Raw genomic sequence first — 23,414 nt, 5'->3', positions numbered from 1 at the left:
CTCTGAGCCTGAACAGCTCATTCTCCATTCTCGAGGTCCTGGCTCCAGCCATGGCCCACAAGCAGGCTCTGCATGTATGTATGGGTAGGGGAGATGGAGATGTGCTCGGGAAGTTTGCGATGGCTCAGACATGACCCCTGAATGCCTGTGAGGGGACGCCACATTCTCTTGGCACCAGTCAAAATCTCTGGGCTCACCCAGAGCCAGATGTGCCATGGTGTTTGTCGTTACCCTACTCCTGGGGTTTTCTGGCCCAAGTGATGCCTGTTACCTGCCTGGCTAATGCTTGGCACCAGACAGAGATCTGCAAAACGCTTATGGAGGAGCAGCAAGCACACCTTTAAATTTCTCCTCTTTATGATTCGGCTTGTGAGTCTGACACTTGCTTGAGCACAAGTATTTAATCCATGCTCAGCTGGAATTTCTCACCTCCATCCTGCAGGTCATAATGCCAGGAGGTGGGAATATGCCAATAAAATGTGCTGATAATTCTGATCCTGCAGTGTTCTCTCCAAGAAGTCTGTCTCTTTTTCATTCTCCATGTCCTCACAAAGAAGGTAAAGTGGGTGCTGCAGGCCTGGGGAACTGGTGGCTTTGCAGCAGTTCAGGCAGGTGCCAGTGAGGCTTCGAGTGGGATGGTACTGGGAGGAGAGAGTACAAATGGCGTGTTAGTAATGTGTTTGTCCTGGTCTGAAAGTAGGGTGGCGTTCCTGCATCCTTACCTGGGGAGCAGGGAGAGCCACTGCCGTGGTCCACAGTGGCTCCAGGGATGAGGTTGGCTGCAGGTGTCAACATTAGAAACAGGCAGCAGTGTTGAACTGTGACTGTGGCAGATAAGGGAGAACAGGAACTTCATGTTCAGCAAGACAAAACCCCACCAAAATGCCTTGGTAGAAGGAAGAGAGTTGGTCATGGAGAGGGATATCAGGAGGCGTGAGTGCTGGAGGGTGCCTGGAGATGAGGGAAAAAACTGAAAGAGCAAAGGGCCAAAGGGTAAATACAGACTTGAAATGTATGTCAGATCCAGGGTCAGTGAGTTGTGCCATGAATTGATGTGTTCTGATGGCCCCAAGGGGTTGAGCTGGAAGGAGATGAGTTCAGCACCTAAATCTGCAACAGCAGTGATGGGGAGAGGCCAAGAGCTGGGCTGTGTGTCCTGCAGACACTTGTCAGTGCAATGGAGGCACAACCCTGGCCACCAGTAACCCCCAGTGTGTTCCATGATTTTAGGATTGCGGGAAGGAGAGAGGTAGAATAATAGTTAGTAAAATCACTGGGGTAAAGAAACCTTTTTAAAGGTGCAAAATGCCATGGTGTGCTAGTGTGGGGAGAGGTGAGAGCTGGGCTGCAGGAAGGGAGAAAGGAACATTGAAGCTCAGCGGATGTTGTCCTGCTTTGGGATCGTGCTTAGAGATCTTTGCAGCACTCAGTCACTGGTGGAGCTGGTGCCAACAGCAGCAGCTCCAACAGCATGGGAACAGCAGAATTTGGTTATTGTGCACTCTGGGAGGTACCACACTTTTCTGTAGAGACCCCTGAAGCTAACAGGCTCTGGGCTCAAGAGAGAGGAACCACTCAATCAATTCATCTGGAACTAACGGGGTTTGTGCCTTTGATAGGGCTGCGCTTTTCGATACACCTTCTGTGTCAGCCTGAGAGTCTGGTGGGACCTGAACCTCACTGTGATCATTTCCACACAGGACAATAAAGGTTGTTATTTAACCCAAAATTTAGTCTGATATACCCTCCCTGGCAAATAAGCTTGGATAATTACTGTATTTGAAGAGTAAAAAAAAAATATCTGCTTTAATTACATCTCAGAGGATGAAAATCTCCCACCTTGTCTGAGTGCAGACTGAGCAGCTGGCAAAGGGAGGTTTCTCTCTGTGTACTAAATGGAACCCGTCTCAACCAACCCCAGATAGTTCTAGCTTGCTTATTCCTGTGTTGATTACTGTGGCCCCTCATAGAGACTTATCTGCATCAGGAGGGAGGTAGCAGCCATACTCCCTCAGTGTCTCTGTGCACACCCTCCCCCCTTGTCAGACCCCGCAGTGCCAGCCCGAGGGATGGGATTGGTGGTGATGAGGTGTTTCAGGTGGGTCTAAGTCCCGATGGCTTGCAAAGAGAGTGAATTCCAAAGGGTCATGAATGCTTGGACTTCTTGGAAGTTTCATCCACCTCACCAGGCTTGAAATTGTGGGGACAGCTGTGGGGATCTGCTTGGACCAAAGATGTAAGCTCACCCTATGTTAAAAATAATTTCTGGCCCTGGGATTGGCTTCTCAAAAATTTAAAGTAATCTGGAGATTACTTCCATCTCCATTAGTAACAGAACAGCAATGTCCTCACGAGTGCTGTGACAGATGGCTGTTCTTTTGGAACACAAGACCTGCCCATTTCCCGCAGGAAAAAAATGTCCATTTTAACTGTCAATCACCGTTTCCCCCAGTGTTGCCAACAAAAAGTTATTCCTGTCCTCGGGGTCTGCCATCACCTTGTTCCTCTTGTTCCTCTGAAAATCTTAGTTGTCCCTTGTAAATGTGCTGCGTCTATGATGAAGAGAGCTGCTGCTCTCCAAACGTGAGTCCAGATGCTCCAGAGGACTGTTGGGGACAGGGATGCTGGCTGGGCTGGGCTGGTTGTTTTGTCTCTTTTGGGGAGGGGAGGTGAAGGAAGGGCTTTGCAGGGAGGGGAACTTCAGTGTGAATCCCAAACTCTAATTTTGTTGGAAATGAAAGAGTAGCTACAATAAAAAACTGAAGAGGGAAGTGCCTTGAACTCTCCGAAAATTCCTGAACTTCCTATTAATAGATCTGTGTTTAGAATAATGTGAAAAATTGAGTCTCTCCAAGCATTGAATCATGTGCATTCCCACGAGTGCTCAGCGTGTCTGCACTCACACAGCCCCATCCTACTCTGTCCCTCCCATGCTGGCTCCAGGCTCATGGTGCAGCAGGAACCTCCACAGATTCTGCAGCATCTCAGCTGTGGAGATTCATCGCTGGCCTGGTGATTTTATAAAACATTTGCGTTCCCCATACTTTATTAGTCCCTGACAGACTCATTGTTTATAACATACTTCTCAGCAAGCTGTTTGCGACTCATCGCCCTGCTTGCTTTATAGTCTATAAATATTTAATTCTTTAATAAACTGCTTATATGTAATATCAAATGACTGATGTACTTCTCTCCCCTCTTCTGCAGTGCTACTATTTGCAAAACAATTCTTTTGGTGTTTTGAATAGCAATATGTTCTATAAATGCTTGAATTTCCTTTTCCTAAATAGCAATTTCTTCAGGGTATTTGGTGAATTGACAAGCAGTGCAATGGCTCCTGCAGTGCTCCAGGAACTGCCCCTTCCTAAAGCTTCCAAAGGGCCACAGGCTGCAATCAGAGTGTCTGGGACACTGGGAGTGATATTTCTGGTAACATTTCCCACCTGTGCATGTCAGGAAGTGGTGGGAGCCTGGCTGCAGAAGCCGTGTGAGCACATTGGGCACTGTGTGGAGTGGGATGGGGGTGTTGTGCAGTGAGCATCCTGACTCTCACCATGTGCTGCATCCCCACCTCCTCTGCCTCACCCACTGCATGCTCCACACTCATTTTCCCAGCAGTGTCCTTCCTGTTCCTCTTCAGTAGTACTTGTGGAAAGAGTGACTCTGAGTAGGTTTGGTCCCAGTCTTGGCTCCATCTTCCCTGGGGGGTTCTCTACGCTGGGAGCAGACAGCAGGCTGCTGGATTCCTCTGGCAGTCCTCAGCCTTTGGGCTCCTTCTGGCATTCCGGACCCTCTCCAACATGCAATGGGAGCAGCAAACTTGAGGACTGCGGAAGTGTCAGCCAAGCGAGGGCATGGCTAGAGCTATTGATCTGCTCTGCAGCCTGCTCCACGTCGGGGTCAGAACACCCTCTGAGGCTGGCAGCCAGCTGTAGTCAGGGTTACAGGCTGCCCTGGCTGCACTGGGACCCATGGGCAGAGTGGACAGCCTTGCAGAGCTGGCAGGGAGGGCTGTCTGTCAGCATGGGCACAGGAAGGGACAGTGGCACCGCACTGCCACGTCTGTGCGTCCCAGCCTCAGTCCTTGTCTTACCCTCCACCTTGGGGCAGGTTTCTTCTCAGGCTCTGTGCTTTTAATCTCTTCCCTAAGGCTCATGGCACACCAAGGCACTCTTTGGGATTGGGCACCATGCTCTGCTGCCAGGGCAGAACCAGGTGGGGGAAGGATTCAGCACCTAGAATGATGACAAGGGCATGGTGCAGGCATTGCCTTTCTATGGAGTCGCTTTGTGTTGGTTTCAGTTATTCTGTATTCCCAGGTTCCATTTGGTCTGGACAGACAACCCGGCACTGAGCTGCTTTGAGACCAGAAAGATAGGGCAGGGCCAAGTGACACTTTTGGGGTTGCTGTTCCACAGGGTCCAGACCAGCCACGTTGGGCTCAGGAAGCCATCGGCTGGGATTGATGGGCTGGATTTTGGAACGAGATGTTCATTAAGGTCCCCCCAACCCAAACCATTCCATTATATGATTCTATGGTCTGCACAGACCACTCCATCTGATCCTGGATGCTCTGTTCCTTACAGACAGCTTTGGGCTGCTCTCTTGGGTCCAGGCTGGTTTGAACACAGGTTCCTTGTTGCCAGGGTGGCAATATGCCTTAGCTGTGCCCCTGAGAGGCTGTAAGGGCAGGACATTCACACCCAGCTGCTGAGTCACATTGCCGGTTGGGTTATCCCTCCTGTCCTGGATTTTTGCAGGTGGTTTGGAATGGCAAGCAGACCTCAGGTTTGGGATTGCTGCCCAGAAGCAGTCCTGTGTCCTGGTTTTGATCAGACCTGGCAGCCTGTTGTCTGTGCGTGGTCTCCTGAGTGCCCTTGCAGAAGGGGTGTGTGTGTGTGTGTGTCTGTGTGTGTGACAGGGATGCATCTATTGAGATGTGGGAAGGGAGTGGAGGCAGATGATGTCCTTAGACAGACTAGAGCATAACCCTCCTGTTTGCGGTCTCATATCCCTTTGAGGGCAGCCTGCCTGAGGACTGCTGGTTACTGTGTGCCTGGGGGTCACAGCCTCCTTTGGGCAGGCTCTCGTACCACTGCTGTGCCTGTGACAAACGGCACACTCTCAGAGGCAGCGGGTCCACCCCACTCTGACCATGAAGGACTGCTCAGGAGCCTTGCTGGAGCTGCAGTTACAGTCTGTGCGTGCCCAGGGCATGGGAGGAGAGGAGGCTCTTCTCTCAGCAAGTCCCATCTGCAACTGACCTTCCTCTCCACCTGCCTCTCTCTTTTCCAGTGGAGAGGAGACTGATGTTCCCTCCCTGACAACACATCTGTCTGCATCCTGAGCCCTGCCCACCACCAAGAGGGTGTAGAAGCTGCAGAGCTGTCCAGAATCAGCACAGGGCAGACACACGAGGCACAGACCCCCAAGTTGATGTCACACAGCTCAGGTGAGGCTGTTGCTGTTGGCTGCCAGCCCACTCTATCTCTCTTTGTTCACCCCTTGCTGATGGACCTGGGTGCAGGTTCCAGCCTAGAAGAGCAGCAGGACAGAGCAGCCAAGGGGTCCCACATTTGTATTTTCATACTTATAATATCCAGGTACTGATCAATACTCTGAGGAAAATGGGTGCGGGCGGATCTAGCCAGCCCTGGGCTTCCTGTCCCCAGCAGGCTTCCTGAAGACACAGTGGCCAGAACTGCTCTGCCCACTGGCCTGTGGTAGGGACCCCCTGGGCACCACATCAGCACTGTGTCCCTTGGTGGGGGATGCCAGCCTGGCATCAACCAGCATCAGCCAGCACCAGTGCCTGGGCAGCATGTTGTCACACCACCCTCGAGCTGTCATCGGGCCGCTCTTTGTCACCGAGCTGTGCCACTCAGTACATTCTCCCTCTGGGTCCTTTTCTCCTGTCCCCCTCCCACCACACACTTCTGAAGGAAAAACGGGAATCATCCAGGCATCCAGCTCTCGGCGCTCTGGGTCTCTGGCAGTGAGCATGCCCAGTGCCCTGGCTGAGGAATGAGTAATGATAAATAAGTAAATCACGCGGTGGGCTGAGCGATTCCCCAGCAAGCCTGTTTGTCCCAGGCACAGTGCAAAACCCTCTTCTCCTTGGCGATAACCTTTCTGCGTGCTCACATTATGCATGTATTCATGTGACTTCCTCTGCCTCACCGCCACCTCTTCGACTCATTTAAATAAAAATAATTTATGTGGACATTCCTTCAGTCAGGATTCCCCCCCCCAATAATATTTCATTGATGCTGTGAACCCAAATGGGGTCGTTATGCTTTTGCATATCATTAGGGCTTTATAAAGAACAACAGCGACATCTGCATGTGCCGCAGCGCCACAGAGATGGGGGAGAATATGGAAAACAAACCCCAGATGAGCTCCAAGCTCATCTGGCTCTGTCTTTCCCCAGTGCCTTTGCCTCTATCATGGACACAAGTAATTGTACAGTGTAATCACATCACGGCTCATCTGAATATTCATAACCGAGACAAAGACTTGGAGGAGAAGAGAAGTGGGGGAGGGAAAGGAAGATAATTTAAATATAAAACAGTATTTCATTTGGAAGCAAAGTTCCGCGTTCAGCTCAAGAGATTGTCTTGGTACCAAATCGGTGTGTCTGTCTGTCCGCCTCCTGTGTGGAAGCATGGGCAGTGGGAGCACCACACCCGCAGCCCCCGCCGTGGAGACAGAAAATAAAACACAACAACAAACAGTGGCAGAACTGCCCCCAGCCAAAAGGATGTTTGAAGAGTCGCCAACGGTGGCTAACCAGCTGCTGGTCTCCAGGAAAGAAATAGTCTATTGAGGGAGCTTTATAAAGACGCCAATTAATATGTTGTGCATGTATAAGATCTACAAAGAGCCCACTGTGTTCCTCCCCCCGCAGCCACCACCTTCCCTTCCTGATCAGTGCCAGTGGAGAAGGATCTGCGCTACCAAATAATTGATTAATCATTTCATCAGTGACAACGCCCCTCTCCAAAATAAAGAGAGAAGAAAAACAAACACAAAAAGAGGCAACTGTTCGCTAATTAGCGTGTAAATTACCGCTGGTTCCATCCTTCTTTGTGCCTTTAAAAAAGGAAAAGAGAAAGAGTAGAGAAATATATTCCCCATCTTAATGTATATGTTGTCTTCATTTCTTTTCAATTACTCTGGTATCCTTCACCAGTATGAACCCAGCAGTGTGGTGTTTGTCGAAGCTGTGGCTGGCTCTGCCAGTTCATTCCCCAAAGAGCTCCTATTTCCATTCCACTGGAGCTTATATTCCTTTAAATGTCTAGCGCAGCATCATTTCCCCCTTTCTAATACATCACTCTGCTGGAATTAGAAGAATCCAAGGTTATATCCAACTTCAAAGGTTTCCAAGTCATCATGATTTTAATAAAAGGAGAAGATAGATCATGGAACAAGTCCCTGGCTTTTGAAGATAGGCATCATAGGGACCTTCCTCCCTCTGTCTCGTTCTCGCTCTCGCACTCTCTCCCCCCAACTTTGTACCTCTCCAGCTCTGAATGTCCCGCGCTAGCGTGGTTTAATGATATGCAAATGAAATATGCATAAAACCATTCTACTGTATGATGATTAAACACTGGAGACATTAACCGCCGACGCTTCGCTGTTTGACTATAATAATCTTTCCCGAGCATCCACTTTGATTGCGGAGTTATGGAAACCCATAGCAGTTGGCAGAGAGGGAGTAAGAGAGAGCGAAGGAAGGAGAGGTGCGGGGACACATCACCCATCTCTGCATTTATCCCATTCCAGGAGACGTTTCCCCCTCTTTGTACTGCGTTCCTACTGCTGTCTTTTGTAATCCATCCATGCGGTCGCACCAGGGCGATTAACGGGAAAAAAACCTCTTTTCTCTTAATGTTTCAAAGCTCATTAGCCAAACGATTATTCCTCATTAACAGCGAAAGCTCATTCATTAAAAGAAAAAATATGCCCAAAAGATGCCAGCGCTGTTAATCCTGAGCCCTGTAGCTGGGCTGTAAATCCCATGCTAGTATTTTCCATGAAGAAGGGAAGAGCGCCAATCCACAAAAAAAACACCAAGCAAAAAGAAAACATTTTGTGTGTTTTGTAAAATCCGCAAGAGAGGCAATTAATATTCCCGTTGTATGACTTTATTTTTTGTCTCTCCCTTTTGTCTCCAGTGCCCTTCCCTGGCTCAGCGCCCGGTGCCAACAGAACACCTTGCAGGATCCTCAGCAGCGCAGACAACGTAAGTAGCCAGCTGTCCCTTGATGCCCTCGTCCAGAAGCCCTGCGCCCTCCAGACCCTGTGGAGCGCCCGTGTGGCTCCTTCCCTCGCTCGCCCTCCGAGTGCCACCTGGGTTTCACAAGTAGCACCTTCCAAATCTCTCTGTCTTCAAGTTTGTGCATGTCTGTGTGGCATCCCTCCTCCTCCTTCACTCCCATAGTGGATCTCGTGAAGGGCTTCAGATCGGCCCCATTCATCTCCCTGGTGATAGCAGTGAATGTAGATAAATCTCTGCCTGCCTGCTTGCTGCTCCAGTATGATTTTTATTTTGTCTTCCGTGTATACCTAGGTCAAAAAGTGGGATGTATACTGACGGTGGGTGAGTGTGTGTGTGTGTCTGTGTCTGTCTCTTCCTCACTCCCTGTCGTTCTCTCTCACCGAGGCACACAAACATACTTCTCCCTGCGTGTGTGTGTTACACGCGTGCACACAAATAAATATCCACACACAGACACGTGTGTGCACACACAGAGGCAAACACACACCTCCTCACCCCCCCACTCACACAGCTCCTCTTCACCGACCCAAGGCGGTGTGTGCGTGTATGTCTGTGTGTCCGTATGCACTGTTCTATGTGCGTGTGCATACACAGGCATCTCGCTACACCGTCAAACATTCCCTCTCCTCCCAGCAGAGGCTGTGTGCAGCTCTGATCCTGCCCTGTAAGAGCGGTATTCCTTCCTCCCTTCCTTCCCTCAGCGTGCTGTTCCGAGACCTTCGTGCTCCCTCCTCGGGGTCCCTCCTGAGCTGCAGAATTGGCACCTTTCCCCGAGGTTGTCCGAATGGCAAATGGCACTGGCCGGAGCTCGCATTCTTGTAGCTTCTCATGGCATTTCTTCCTCCATGTCGGCTACTCCCTTTTGTTTGTTGTTGACTGGTCTGGGTGTGGTTGGGGTTTTTTTTGGCATTAATTGTAAACGAACCTGAATGGCAAAACACACCAACAGCTTGCGGGGAAAAAAAAGAAAAAAAAAGCAAAGCCCCACACAAACGCCTTCTGCTGCGACAGATGCCCATGTTGCCCCTGGCATGGAGAGCGGGCACAAGGGGTTTGTTGATGAGGTTTTTTCAGTTGCTGTGTTTATTGTTCGTATTTCCCTTTTCCATTTATTTTTAAAGACTCCAAGATGCCGGCCTCGGCTTGGAACGGAGCGGTGTCATGGCGGAGACGACGGCCTTTGTCTCGCAGGGTGTGAAAGCATCCGTTGTGCTGGCTCCACTGCGGCAGAATGACGTCTAAAGGGGGGAAAAAGTGCTGGAAGTCCGAGTTGTGCGGTGCTGGCGGGGGAGCCCCGTCCCCACGGTGTGCGTCCGAGGAAGGGCTTGCGGCAGAGGAGCCTGGTCTGTAATCCTGGCACTTGTGCCTCCGGTTGCTGCCTGCCGTTTGCTCCTGGGGGTCTGGATAATCTCCCTTGGCTCTACGGCACTGTCTGGCCCGCGCACAGGGCCCCCGTAACATATACCCGCTGCCGCGATCACAGGGAGCTGTGGCGTTGCCACTGAATGGATGGCACTGTGCCAACTCCGCTGCCATCCGCCCTTGCAGCTCTTTTCCTCCCTCCTCCCTCCCGCTCTCCCCTCCTCCTCCTCCTCCCGTTGACTTGATGTTAATTAACACACGGGTTAATTGATTTTAAAAGCTGAAGAATTACAGTTAACTTTTCCCACAGGGTACGGACGCCAGCCGCCTGGCACGGCTCTGCCTCGCGCGGGTGCAGGGGGGCAGGGAAGAGCTCGCAGCAAAACCAACCACTGCAGAGGGATGGACGGACGGCCGTCGACTGTTGGAGTGTGGCTGGGGCAGCTGATGCTCCTGCCTCATACTCCGGACATGTCGCCACTCTATTTTGCTATAAACAATCAACGTGACCCCTCCCCTCGCCTCTCCCACCCACCCTCCTTTCAGGATGAGTGCTGTCGAAGTTTCAGCAGGGAAGCTGTTCCCCCCAAAGTCCCATCAGAGTCCAGGAATGTCTCACACCACAGGACTGCCCAGCCCGAGCACCCCACATGACGACGTGGGGCATCAGAGGGCCCCCGGCCCTCATGGGCTCATCCCGCCTGCCAGGACTCAGTTCCCCTTATCAGCTCCAACATGTCGCTTGGGATGAAGCATCATAACCACGGGAAAGTTAGTTTGTTGTAATTATGAGAGAAATAACCCATGTGGGGGCTTTGTTTTTTCGCTCTCCCTCGCTCCAGCGTGCTGCCGGTGAGGGTGACGGTGTGGCGGGAGGAGGCGCAGCGACGCTGGGAACTTGCTGCTTTCACCTTCCCGTGCTTTCATTTTATTTCGTTTTTTAAAAGCATGAAGCAAGTGAAGCGACGAGAGGAATCCATTATGCAAATCAGGTCACATTTGCATAATGTCTCATGACTGGAATATGCAAATGACTTGTATAATTTATGAGTGCCAGTGTCTGTCTAAAAGTGTTTCCCAGAATTTATAAAAACTGCAGCGTGGGGAGGCAGCTGCCGGCTGCCCTGCCAGGAGGGTCCACGCTTGCTTTGCAAAGTCTGCCTGAGCCCAGCAGCCCAAACACTCAGGAATAAGAACTGACGCCCCTTCCCACCCTGTCCTCTTGCTTTATTTTCTGTTTCTTCCTCTGCAAAGTCCCCACCTGCTCCCCTCAAACTTCTCTGAGGGTGTGAGGCTGGGACGTGGGGCTGGACAGCCAGGCAGTCCCGCAGGTGGCTCAGCCAGGGCTCGCTCAGGTCCCTCAGGGCTCTCCACAGCTGCAGAGCCCCTGCGTCATTCAGGTAAGCGAGCTCATGGGCACGGTGCATCGGAGAGCTGCCTCGAGCCTCTGCCTCTACTGACCCGCACGGTGGGATTCCTGCTGGTTTGCCATATGCCAGGTCCAGCCCCTGCTTGGATCCGAGCCCCATGACCTTGGGGAGAGCTACGAGGTCAGCGCAGGGCTGGCATTGCCAGCGGAGGGACCCTGAGTGTCGTCCCCAGTGCCGCAGCGCTCGGCGTCAGCACTGGAAAGGTCTCTGGAATATCTGGACATGCAGGACAGGTATCAAGACTTTGTCTTTTTTTTCCTTCTTCTCTGCGTGTCTGGTGATCTGGGGAGCCCCAGGAGGATGCAGGTGGGCTCTCAGACCTGGGGATGCCACTGCCCCGAGCTGCCTGCATGGGGAGAGGGTAAATAATAATGCACTGGCCCATGGAAAGTTGTGTGGGTCATAGCCTGCCCACTCTGGGCAGCATCCAGTGAGGAGCAGTGGGAAGGGAGAGCCCAGGGGTCGGGGCAGCTCAGCATTGGCCTTCTTCAGCTCTGGGAGGTCCCTGAAAGGGCTTTTGGGCAAGAAAGTGTGATTTGCTGTTCTTGAGAATCTGCATTTCAATTGTAAAACCCAGATGTGTTTATCTCACTGGTTCCAAATCAGTTTTGGTGTTAGCTACCTCTAAAGTGACAAATCTCACACTTTTCATCAGTTTCAAAACACTGTGTCTGTGCGTTTGGTTTGTTTAGTGCAGGCTGTGACAGTGAGAGTCATGCTGAGTGCCTCCAGGACAAAGAAGTGAGTTCATAGACTGTGCTTTTACCTGTGACTGGGGAGTTCTGTTGTGGGAATATGAAGAGACCCTCTGCATCAGGTACAAGGTACAAACTGGCACATACTCTGTGTGACACCAGTGAAAGGCAGCAGCACAGCCAGACTCTGAAGCATCTTTTGCTTGTTGTTGCTCAGGTTTGGTGCCTGCCCCCTCACTTCAGGGTGACCGTCCCCCCAGCACCAAGGGGTCACTCTCTCTGTACTGGTCCTTGCTGGCACAGAGAAGTAGCTGAGTCTGATCTGGAGACAGTGCAGGACCAGGGCCACTGGGAACAACCAGTGTTTCCTGCTGGAGACCGGGTGCTTTGTGGAGGGCAGGAAGGGCCAAGGGCAGTGGGAGGGAGTGGGATGGTGGCCCTGGGGAATGTCCCATGGCTCCATGATCAGTGGCCCTGCAGCACCAGGGGTCAGGGATGTTTTTAACCTCAAGGCAAACCACTCTGATTCGCTCGTCACAAAGGCTCCTGCAGGCTGGAAAGGAGAAGAGAGTGTCTGCTTATCTGCTGTGGTGTAGCATCAGCAGATTCTGCACTGCGACTGGTGCTGGTTCTCCAGATGGGGACAGGGATGGGCAGACTGTCAGGGCTGGCCAGCAGCAAGTCTGGGCCATGGGGGTAATTAGCGGGTGCCAGAGGGGACTCAGTGTCTGTTTGGGGAGAGCCCACAGCTCCGTGCAGAGCCACCTTGCTGTGCTCTGGGCTGTGCAGGTGGCTGGTCCTGGTCCCCTCCTCATGCCGTGTGCTGCATGGGGAGCTGGTCCCAGTCCCCCTTGTGCTCTGGGCTGCATGGTGTGCTGGTCCTGGTCCCCCTCCTCGCACTCTTGGCTGTTTTCTGATATTTTTATCAAACCACCAAAACACCTGAAGGTTCTCTCGTGGTTTTGATACTGCATCGAGGACTGGCAAATATTCTGAGCTTTGTATTTAAGGATGAAACAGCTTTCTGGGGTGGGAGAAGGAAAGCTCATCCAGAACATGCACTGAAACCTCCATATCTGCCAGACAAGATAGTCTGGTCTCTGTAGATCAACAACAAGGGACAGTGCATCGGGAATCCCTCACACAGACCTGCTCATTCATGGTCTGGGTTTCTATTAGGTGGTGCCTTTTGTCAGCTGAACAGAGCATGCCTGACAGACCCCTGTTGCTCTCCTCCAGTGTTCTACTGTGGTTCCTCACCAGTGGCATTGGAAGAATTCCCTGCAACTCCGTCCTTGGGACTTCCTGGGGCCTTTGCCTGCAGGACTTACTCTCTGTCTCTTGATGAGGTAAAGTCATCTGCAACACTGATCCAGGGACTTGTGAGCTGGGACTCCTCTGTGCCTGGGGCCCCCCCAGCAGAGCATAGTTCAGCCATGTGCCTACTGGCATTACCAGTTGTTATCATTTCCACCAAGAAGAGTTGCCACATAGAGTCCCTCTTTTAAACAACCACTGCCTCCTTCCATTCCTCCTGTACCACTGCTGGTTTGAGTAGTGGGGTACAGTTACAGATAACCTCCAGGACCTCCAGTTCCGTCCTCACCTCTCCTGGGTAAGGCATGCACCCTCAGGCAATGCCATCCTCGGCTGGATGGATGGTCCCAGTTTTCCACTCCTATCAGTGCTGAACTCTGTGATAGTGTGAGCTGCTGATGCCAACTCAGTGACCCACATTCTGAGCTGGCAGCTCTATCCCATCCTTGCTCAGTTTTGCAGACAGAGGGCAAGGTGCAGGCAGAGTCTGAGCACTGCTGTCTGACCAGGTCCATGGAGGTACTGGTCTGCCAGCAATAGGCATCAGCCACCAGCATCACATTACCAGCCTTGGCACACCTGACAGATGTGCCTGGCATCAGGAACAGCTTGTCTACATGGGGCTTTTTGCCTGATGGTTGTAGATAACAATAGTTCTAAGCAAAGTGTATAAAATCTTTAAATCTTTAACAAATCACTCATTAATCCCAGCTAAGTAGATTAAAGCTGACTGCAGGATCTAAAAAGAACCAAGCTGATCACTTGCAGAACAGAGAAAACATATACAGTGAAAATAGTCAGACTGTAAAATGTGCAGCTCCTATGTTCTTTGGTGTAGATAAAATTAAGGTGGCAGGATGGTAACCAGACCACAGGTCCTGAGATCAGTGGAGCCAAAGATTCGGTGAGATGAGGCAGTACAGCACAATCCTGTACAGCATGACTCAAAAGTGTCAAAGATGCTACAGGCAGATATTGTCCATGTGCTGCAGACTCAGGGAATGAAGGGGTGCTGTGTGGATGGCATCTTCAGCAAAACAGGACAAGCTGCTGAATTCCCAGATGGAAATCAGGATCCTTCTCAATGTTCAGCCTGATGTTAAGGTCCCAAGCAGATTGGGCCTGTTAGTGGCTCTGGTACTCTCTCCACAATGGTTACTGGAGCTGATCTATGTTTGCAGAGATAGCTCTGATTGGCAATGAAATGGTTAAATATCTTGGCACAGTGAAATTCAACCACTTGGACTTTGCTTCAATAACTGAAGGAGCAGATTTTGCAGGGTTAGGCTCTTAGCTGGAGAGGTTAGGGGTTTGTCTTCCTTAGAACCAACCATGTGTTCCTTTCCTAAGTGTACATTCCAAGGTGTAAAGTACAGGGACATCACTGGCTGTATCTCTCACAGGAGAGGTGAAAACCCTCCAGCAAAGGCCAGGAGTACTGTCACCCTGGTCACTCAGTGTTTGCAGCCAGCTGGTGCCTCCCTTCTGCTCCCCCCGGCCCTCCTGTTTGCCTGCTCACACCCTGCCTGCGGCTTCTGCTCCCCCAGACACTGCCTGCCAACCTTTCTCACGTTTTGCCTATCCCAGTGGTGCCCACTCACTTTGCCAGCTCAGTGATTCTGTTTTCTTTGTCTTTGCTTTTGCCCTTGTCACCACATTGTCCCCACACCCAGGACTGGGACTTTCTGCTCCAGTACCTACACATCTGTGTCTCAAAGGTGGCACCATGGTGACCTGTGCTAAAAACTGCAGCAGTATCTCCTGCTGCTGTGGTCATATGTCCGAATGTAAATGCTGGTGTTGGCTCCTGAAGAGGCCGGGGTGACAGTCAGGCCGACAGCAAGTTTTTGGGGTTTGGTGGTGAGCCAGAGGAAACAGGTGATCCAGGATACATCTGCTGAAGGGACCAACACTGCTCAACCAGTCAAACCTGGTGAGCCTGGCCCCAGACGAAAGGAGCTCTTGGCACTTTCCCATTTTGGCAGGTGGTGTTTGGCTATTCGAGAGCAGTTGAGATTTGGGGGTGCCTTGTGAGGAGGGGGATCATCACGTTGTCCCTTGTGCCTCTCCCATCCCATGAGACAGACAGAACAGACCTGGCACAGGTGACTCAGCCTGGGCCCTCATTGTGCAGGCAGAGCTTTAGTGGCAGAACAAAGAAGTGAAGTTTCCCAAGCTGCCCCAGCAAAGGGCTCCTAAAACAGTGACACATATGTTCTAATAAAGTTACACTTGTTACACATCTAATCACGTGAGGAGATGGCTCAAAACAAGGACTGGAGGGTGTCCTGCCTTAACACAGCTCTCCCAAAATGACAAGAGGTTCCTGCTGTTGCTCTCAGGTTATTGTACTAAGATGCTGAGATCTGCTCCCCTTCCTCCCAAACAGGCAGTTTCCTCACCCTGCAAACTGCCCCAGGGCGCAATAAGTAGGTTAATGCTTGTTTTAGGATTAGCCTGAGGGTGAGGGTTCCCTGAAGGAATAGCGGGAGCTGGGTTTGCTCTGTGCCTGTGTGAGTTCATGCGTGGGGATGCCTCCAAGGCAAATGAATTCCTACTGCTCCTATTTCATCGCTGTGCACCCCTTTGTCCCTTCCTCCTTCCGTGGGATAGTGATGTTCCTTGTCATGACAAAGCTTTGATTTCAGGCTCATATGCTTTTCCTTGCATTGTTTTTCCATTTTTTATTTGTTCTTCCATTTCCTTGCTTCCCAATCCTCATTCCGGCCAGGGCAGGGAGTGGGAGCTCCTGTGGGTTGCATTGGCCATGCCTCACGCTTCAGGCTGCCCCTTTTCTCTTATGGCCAGACTGGCTTCAGAAAAGGAAAACAAACCAAAATATGTCAGTGGTTTTTGAATTGCAAATCTGGGTGTTCAAAAGCCATGAAATGAGAAATTTCTTGTGCTTACCACAACATGAATCCACCCATGTTGGACATGAGCAGCATTTCCTATTTCTGCTCAGAGTCCTGCATACAAAGCTTGGTTAAAACAGGCATCAAGGCAGCTGCGGATGGGGAAAAACAGGGTCAGGGAAGAGAACAGGGAGGTTTTGGTGTGTTCATCATTATAGATTTTGGCTGTGGCAAGGGAGAGTTAAACGTGTGCTAGAACTGTGGATTCAAAGTTGATTTGCTATTTAAATTTTAATGAGTGAAGTTCCCATGTTTAATTTCCACGTAAATATTGACTCATATTGTCACATAAAGGTAGTATTGACATTTTCCATGGAAAGACTCTCTTTTTGGTTGCTTGGCACCTCTTGACCCACATTCCCAACCTGCAGACCCTGGCATGTTGGTGCAATTCAGCCCAGCCCCAGGTGCAAGTGCCTGTTCTTTGGTGACTTGCTGTGTGCACAGATCCTGCACTGGGAACAGATCAGCATGTGGCACAGGTGGTTGCTGTGTGAGGGATTCCTCACCCTGCTGTTGTGGAACCTGGAAGTGTTGGATGGATGGCAGGTAGTGGCCTGGGAGCTGCCTTTAGTGACAGATACAGCTGTTGGGTTGCTGTGTTTGTTATGTTACTGGAGGCAGTGGATGAGCCAGGACCCTCGCAGAGACAGCTCTAATTGTCCTTATCTTCCACTTTTTCATCCTGGAACACGAAGGTGTTTCTTTGCAGAATTGCTGAACACTCATGCCTTTGCTTGAAACATATGAAACTCTATAAATTTGTTAAGTGCTTCACAAATCAGAACCAGACACCTCAAATCAAGAACCTAAAATTAGAGGACAAATCTGGTGCTTGGGTCTCTCTCTGCCTCTATTTGGTATTTGAAAAGTGCAGATGATAAAACTTTTTCCTCACAGGGGTGCTGAGATTAGGGAATGCTCCTGGAGAATTGAGAGTGATGAATGTCATAGGAATTCCACAAGCAGCTTAATAACAAACTTCTGTGAGAGGTTTGAAAAGTGGGCACTAAATGCAAGTTGGAGCTGGAGCCACACACTGAGCTGTGGCAGAGACCAGGAAGCACTGACTGATGCCTCTTCTGTGCACGTTATTCTCCATGTGGATGAGTCCAGGATAGCGTGAGATGTGCATTGGAGCCCACAGCATATGCTTACACAGAAGGGCCCAGATTATGCTGGCAACATTGATTCTGTCATACCCAGTGTTACAATAGTGTCTCATAATTGTAGTGTTTTTCTAAAATAACTGTAGGCATTGTTCATAAATTAAGAAATTCCATCTGTACTTGTGCATGTTTCCATATTTCGTCCAGATAATGAGAACTGTGAGGTTTGGCATCCTTTGAAAGCTTCCTCAGTAGTAAATGTGATCGGAGACACCAGAGCATTCTCCTGGCTATCAATCTGCAGATAATAGAAGGTCCATTTCTTAAGTACACACAGCAAAGGAGAAGAAGAAATACTGGCTATGACACAAAATGAATTGTCTTCCTCTGTGCCCTTGTAACCTAGGGCATGTAGTGCAGGCTGCCAGCCATCGCGTTACAGATTTAGAAGTGCTGGAATCTCTCCGTCTGTAGCAGGCTGCCTGATGGATTGGTGAGTAATGGACTCGGGGAGTGCATTACCAGCGCCCAGACTAATGGCTAGTGCTTGCCCATGGCTTTGGCTATAGATCATCCATCGTGCTATTCATAAGCTCTTGCCAGTCTGTCTCTGGCACTTGTGCTGCCGCTGTAACACCATTTGCCTGAAAAATTCTGCACCAATGTCCCCCACATTTTCCGAAGGTGAGGAGTAAATGAGGAGAAAATAGTGAGTCCCAGTTCTCCAGTTTTCTCGCTTTTTGGAGGACATGGTAAAGGATAAGGTGATAGACATGATACTCACTCACCCAGTGTTACCAGCACAATAGCCTGGAAAATACATCCAGAGTTTCTGCACAATGCCCAAGGAACCTGTGTCTGGGATCTTTGCTTTCCCAGGCAGACCAATGTTACAGGCTGTGGCAAGATAGAAGGGCGAGAAAGAGATGACTGAGGTGCTGAATATGACTCTGACATGGCCTCTGGAGAGCTGGAAGAAGTGCCTGGATGGCACTGTCAAGATTTGGCTGTTTGTGAGCCAAATGAGGTAGAACCTTCACAGCAAAGACCATCTCTAGGGCTGACTTCTGGGCTGGCTTTAGTGGACAGGTCAGGTCTGTGCAGAGAGGAATGAGTTGCTTCCAGTCCCACCAGGCTCAGTAGCCTTTCCTCTTCCTTTAGACTTGAGTAGGACTCCAGGGTTGTGGCTCACTGGGGTGATTGAGATGAGCTGGATCCCTCTTTGGTTCTTTCACTTGGACCATTGCCCAGCCATGAGAAAAGAGCAATCCAGTCAGCTCTCGATTTAAACTGGTGACCCATCCCACCTCTGGTTGTGTGAGCCATCCAGGACCCATTCCAATTCCTGAGTACAGCCTGGTCACTTTGCTGATAGAGAAGGTGTAAGCCTTGCTCTGCTATTCTGGGCTCTTTGGCCTTGTATTTTTTGCAAGAAGTTACTTAAAAATAAACTTCTGCAGTTCTTTATTAACTTACTCCTGATGAGATTTTGGAAAGGATGAAGCCTTCATCTAAGGAGTTTCCTCTACAGCAGTCATAGTAAAGATTGCTGCTAAAACCAGACAGCAGGACCTATACTATAAAAACAATGCAGATGAGGGAAGTTTTTCAGTTCCAGGAGTCCTATGGAACTAGAAATAGCCCAAACTGAGCAACAAACACTTCTCTAGTTTACTTCATGTGTTAGGAATGTTTTGCCTTTTGAGGGGATCATGGCAATGACACTGATGTCCTTGGGATGCTAAACATTACTCTCTTTTAGAGAACCACCTCTGTGTACCTGGGCTTTAACTTATGCACTTCAGATAGAGCTTGGGCACCTTTCCATTGGCCTGAGCAGGGATCAAATTCTGGTTCTTCATATTTGTCACATTCATTCCACAACCAAAAGTCTGGATGTATTTTGGATACAGAAGCAGGTGGAGGATGCAGAGGGTTACAGAGAAGGCAACGCTGCTGAACAGGAGATGCTATAAACCCAGAAATTCCCAGTGAGTATTGTCCATCAGTTTATTTGTGTGCTATTTTGGGAGATGTTTCTGCTAATAAAGCGTCATCAATCTATTATGTCTTTTGGCCAATCTTTCCCTTTCTCAGCCCACCTATATAAAACCTTATAGTGGCCTATATTTAACTGAGAATATCCTCTGCTTGTTCCCTCTGTTCCACTGTGAGTTTTCTTCCTTTAACAAGCACAACAGCATGCTGCTCCTGCTTCAAAGAGAAAATTAATTCCGTCCGCAAAAGGGTCAAGTGCTGGAAAGTGCATAGCAATGCAGTTTGCATGGCAGGATCCAGGAGATATGATGCTAATAAGATTCCAAGATGAGAACAGCAGACTGGCTCTGGGGATTCAGATGAAGGGTTCTGTAAATTTTAAAAGAAATGGTCTCCAAAAACTAATGATGTCTGCTTTCCAATTCATTAATAATGTGGAGCAGGGAGATGGGAGTGAGAAGCAGGCCATGCTTTGAAATATCAGAATGTAACAAGGAAAAAAACAGCGAGAGCTCATCTCACCGGGGTCATAAAGCTGGGAGGAACAGGCGGGCTGCAGGGGAACACAGTGTCGGTGCCTGGAGGGAAGGAAATTGCACTGTGTGTTCTGCGACGTGTAATTTATGCACAGACTCTTTGCCAGCGTTGATGTAAAATTTCTATGCAGAAAAATATGCTGCTGTATTGACAGATCTTTTTCAACGTTCTTGTTTAAGGTGACTTAGTACACAGGATATCTGATGGGTTTTAAAAACAGATCTGAATTGCCTTAGCATATTTACAAATGGTTCTTGGTAAACCTTCCCCTTCACCTTTTTGCATTGCACGCACAAAACCTGAATCTTGTTTGTAGTTAATAGTGGAAGAAAACCCCTCAGGCAAAGCCTAATGAACCAAGACCAATTCTGAGCTTCCCTCTGCAATATCTGGAGAGCCTCTGCCTTTCCGAGGGCTCCTGGACACACCGTGTGACCTTGCTGCTTTACATCACAACAACCTCCCATTACTGCTGCAGCATTTGCTGTTGGTGCTGCTGTGCAGACATAATGCTGGAGTCTCTCCCTTGTGCCTGCAATGGGCAGCTAATGGAAGAGGTCTGTGCCTGAGCGGTTTCCGGAGCAGGAAGGTGTGTGGCAGCAGGATTTAGCTCTGACTTTTATTTTGACAAAGCTAATATGATTGCAAAGTGAGGTTAAGGTTTTCCTCCTATCTTTGCCTTTTATCTGTGTGATATTTTCTCACCTTGCCTCAAAACCTCCTGTCAGCAATGGCTGATGAGGTTCTGGGAGAGCCTCGCTGCCCTTGGGAGCTCTTCGGAGCCTGTGCATGCCGAGAGGTCGACTGGGGCGCAGGGCAGGGGCTCCACTGCCAGCCCTCAGCCTGCCCGTGGTGCTGCCACTGCAGTGGGACCTGCCCACGCTGGGCTCCTGTCCCAGCAGTCAGCTCGGCCCTGCTGTTTGTCAGAGCAGGTTTTAGCCCCAGTAAGATCAGTGTCTCCTCTCTGCTGTGCTGCCCTGGAGCCCTTTGCCTGTGCCTGCTCTCACAGTCTGCAGGGCCCATCTGTTGCCTTTAGCTCGAGCCACATTCTCTCAGCAGCAAGTCTTGCTCTGAGACAAGTGATCTTTCTCTAGTGCAGGAGCAGGGGTTCAGAGGGGTGTTCAGTGAGTGACAGTGTGTGCTGGGAATCCCTGTCCCCTCAGAAGAGCTGTTTTCATGAGGGGTCACCCTCATGAGCTGGAGAATCAGGGCTGTCTGGGGTGCAGTGGGTGATCTGGGGGAGACAGCTCACAGAGCCTGGGCAGGAGGATGGAGCTGAGGTTTCTTTCCTTGCTAAAGCCTCAGCCATGGAAGTGGATGAAGTGAGGCTCTGCATCATGGCTGTAATGTGTTCACAGTACAGGTTATTTTCTTACAGTGTTTATAGGTGCTGTGTATTTCTTCAGTATAGAAGGGGCCCTCAGTATTGACAGATGTGCCTCAGCTGTCCATAGAGCAACCATGGATGCATTGGCACCAGCTCCAAAAGCCACAGACTTCACTTGCGGGTTTTTTCTGCATGTTCTTGGTCTCCAGTGGACTAACTTTACAGTGAACAGCAGGGTGATACATCCATGTGTATCAAATCCTCATATTTGCATCTCAGATTTTTCTTTGGAGAAGAGCTGGGGAATTTGTGTCCTCAGGAAATCTTGAGATAGATTGATAAGAATTTCCTTGAAGGTTTTCCAGTGAAATTCCTGGTTATAATTCAGTATCCCCACACTTGCCTGCAGCCATGGTCAGTGCGTGAAGCAGGCGGGTGCTCACAGCTCTGCAGTGGAGGTGCATCAGGACTGTCTCATAGCACTGGCGAAGAGATGAAAACCAGCTGGTATGTGGAGGCCCTTTTTGGTCCTGCTTTTCATGCAGACACTGAACAAGTGGGGTGATTTCTGTGTCAGTGATCTTCCAGCAGAAATCATTCTCTTTTGCAGCTTGGCAGTAACATCAGTGTAGTCACCAGGACCTCAGAATAAGCTCGTATATTTTTAAGGTCTTTGCTTACTTCTGTGCTCCTCTGTGTGTTCAGCCCAGCTTTCATCTTTTTTTGGGCTTCCCCTCACTTACATGAGAGTGCATGTGTGTGTCAATGATGAGTGTAGTTATTTTACAACTTCTGCTTTCCCTTCCTCAGCATCCAGCATTCCTGTGGTGCTCATGGGAGCTGCACAGATCCATTGCTCCTGAAAACCAGACCCTGTGCCTGTCACTTCAGAGTGTGCCCAGTGACCTGTGTTTCATGTGTCATCACCTGATAGGCCAGCGGGAGATGAGGATGCTGCAGTGAGAAGAGATGAGTGGTGGGAGGAACGTGTCTGCACCCTCCACACAGCGAGTCGGGACATGGGGATGTCGGGCAGGGAAGGTATGTGTTTTCTGAGCTGCCTAGTTGTAGTTTTCTTGTTTCATCAGAAAACCCTGACTTTTCCATTGAGAAGGCAATCCAGAGCTCTGCCAGAGGGACTGTGTCTTGGTGGTGTTCAGATGTTGCCTTATGATCCCTTTTCCGCTCCTTTTAACACCCAGCAGTTCCCTTTCCAGCACTTCATACCAAGGGCTGTCTGATTATTCCTCGTGACAGGTGTAAAAATGCCTGGATCCATGGCAGCCCTGCTGCAGCAAACCTCCTGTGAAGGGGGAGCTCTCTTTGCAGATAACAAGCCAGATTTCCGTGGAAACCTGCACTGTTCCAGACCCTGGCCAGGCCGCAGGTTCAACAGCAGGGCTCTGTTTTCCTGACAGACACTCAAAGGCAGATTTTCTTTTAATTAAATATGAAAATCTCTAATGCAGTCAGCATGACGCTTCTTGGTATGTTTATTTTTATACCCCATCTATTTGTTTTGTTCTCAACACGTGCTTCTGTTGAGAGGGAAGCTTCCATCTGTATATGAGGAGTGAATGGGACTGAAGGACTGGGACAGTGGGACAGAGGTCAGTTTTGGTTTTTATTATCTAGATGGAAATGGACATCATTTACAGTTGTGGAATAAACACACCAACTGGTCTTTTCCTTAAAATAATACTGAAGTTGCAAAGTTGACATTTTTAAGCTGTTATCCAGTGAAGTATTTCATCCCTCATACAGTTAACGCTTCACTTTCTCTCTCTACATTTAGAAAAAAATATTTATTGTTTCAGTAATATTCTGCCAATATTTTCTTATTTTTCTCTGCAGCCAAAGGGCAAAAAGCATTTAACTTCCCCAGCATGAAGATAATGCCATGAGTCCCAGCTCTGTGGAGGAAGCTGCTTGGCAGGACTGCTCAAGAGCCTCTTCCCCAGGTATGGATTCCTTCAGGCTCTTAATTCCTCTGTGTCTCCCAGTTTTAGCTCATTCTTCCTCTTTGGCTTGCTATTTTTCTTTTTGATCACTTTTCTATGCTGTAAGGTCAAGGGTTTTCCCTATGGAAAGAAGTTTAGCCCCTCCTAGCCTTTCTTGTGCCATTTGCCCACCTGGCATCACATGCCCCATACTAAGCCTGGCAGTGCTTGGGCATGCAGGCACTACCAATAGTGAGGATGTTCTCCCTTGATTCCCACCCAAAAGAAGAGCACATTTCCCATCTCCTCAGGCTGATGCTTGGACTGGACAACCTCCTCTCCCTTCACATGCTGGCACACAATTCTTATCAATCCCCACGCTCCCACTGCTATGTTCCCATCCTGGTGCTGCCATTCTGCAGCTGGAGCCAAGCATGGCAGAGACAATGTGCTGGAGCATTCTGTCTGAGGGGAGTTTGGGGAGGGGAGAGGGAAAAAGG

At 49.7% G+C, this 23,414-nt stretch overlaps 1 long non-coding RNA gene across 1 annotated transcript; it reads left to right on the top strand.

Annotated features, from left to right (window-relative positions):
• The first annotated feature begins 13,028 nt into the window (after positions 1 to 13,028).
• On the top strand, positions 13,029 to 23,231 carry LOC113968449. The gene is made up of 3 exons (XR_003534515.1): positions 13,029 to 13,120; positions 21,785 to 22,015; positions 22,829 to 23,231. It is a non-coding gene; the product is annotated as an uncharacterized LOC113968449 (long non-coding RNA).
• The last annotated feature ends 183 nt before the right edge of the window (positions 23,232 to 23,414 follow it).

Source organism: Neopelma chrysocephalum, unplaced genomic scaffold (assembly GCF_003984885.1).
Source record: "Neopelma chrysocephalum unplaced genomic scaffold, ASM398488v2 Primary Assembly neopelma1_68, whole genome shotgun sequence".
NCBI lineage: Eukaryota > Metazoa > Chordata > Aves > Passeriformes > Pipridae > Neopelma > Neopelma chrysocephalum.
This window is presented reverse-complemented; position numbering and strand designations above follow the sequence as displayed.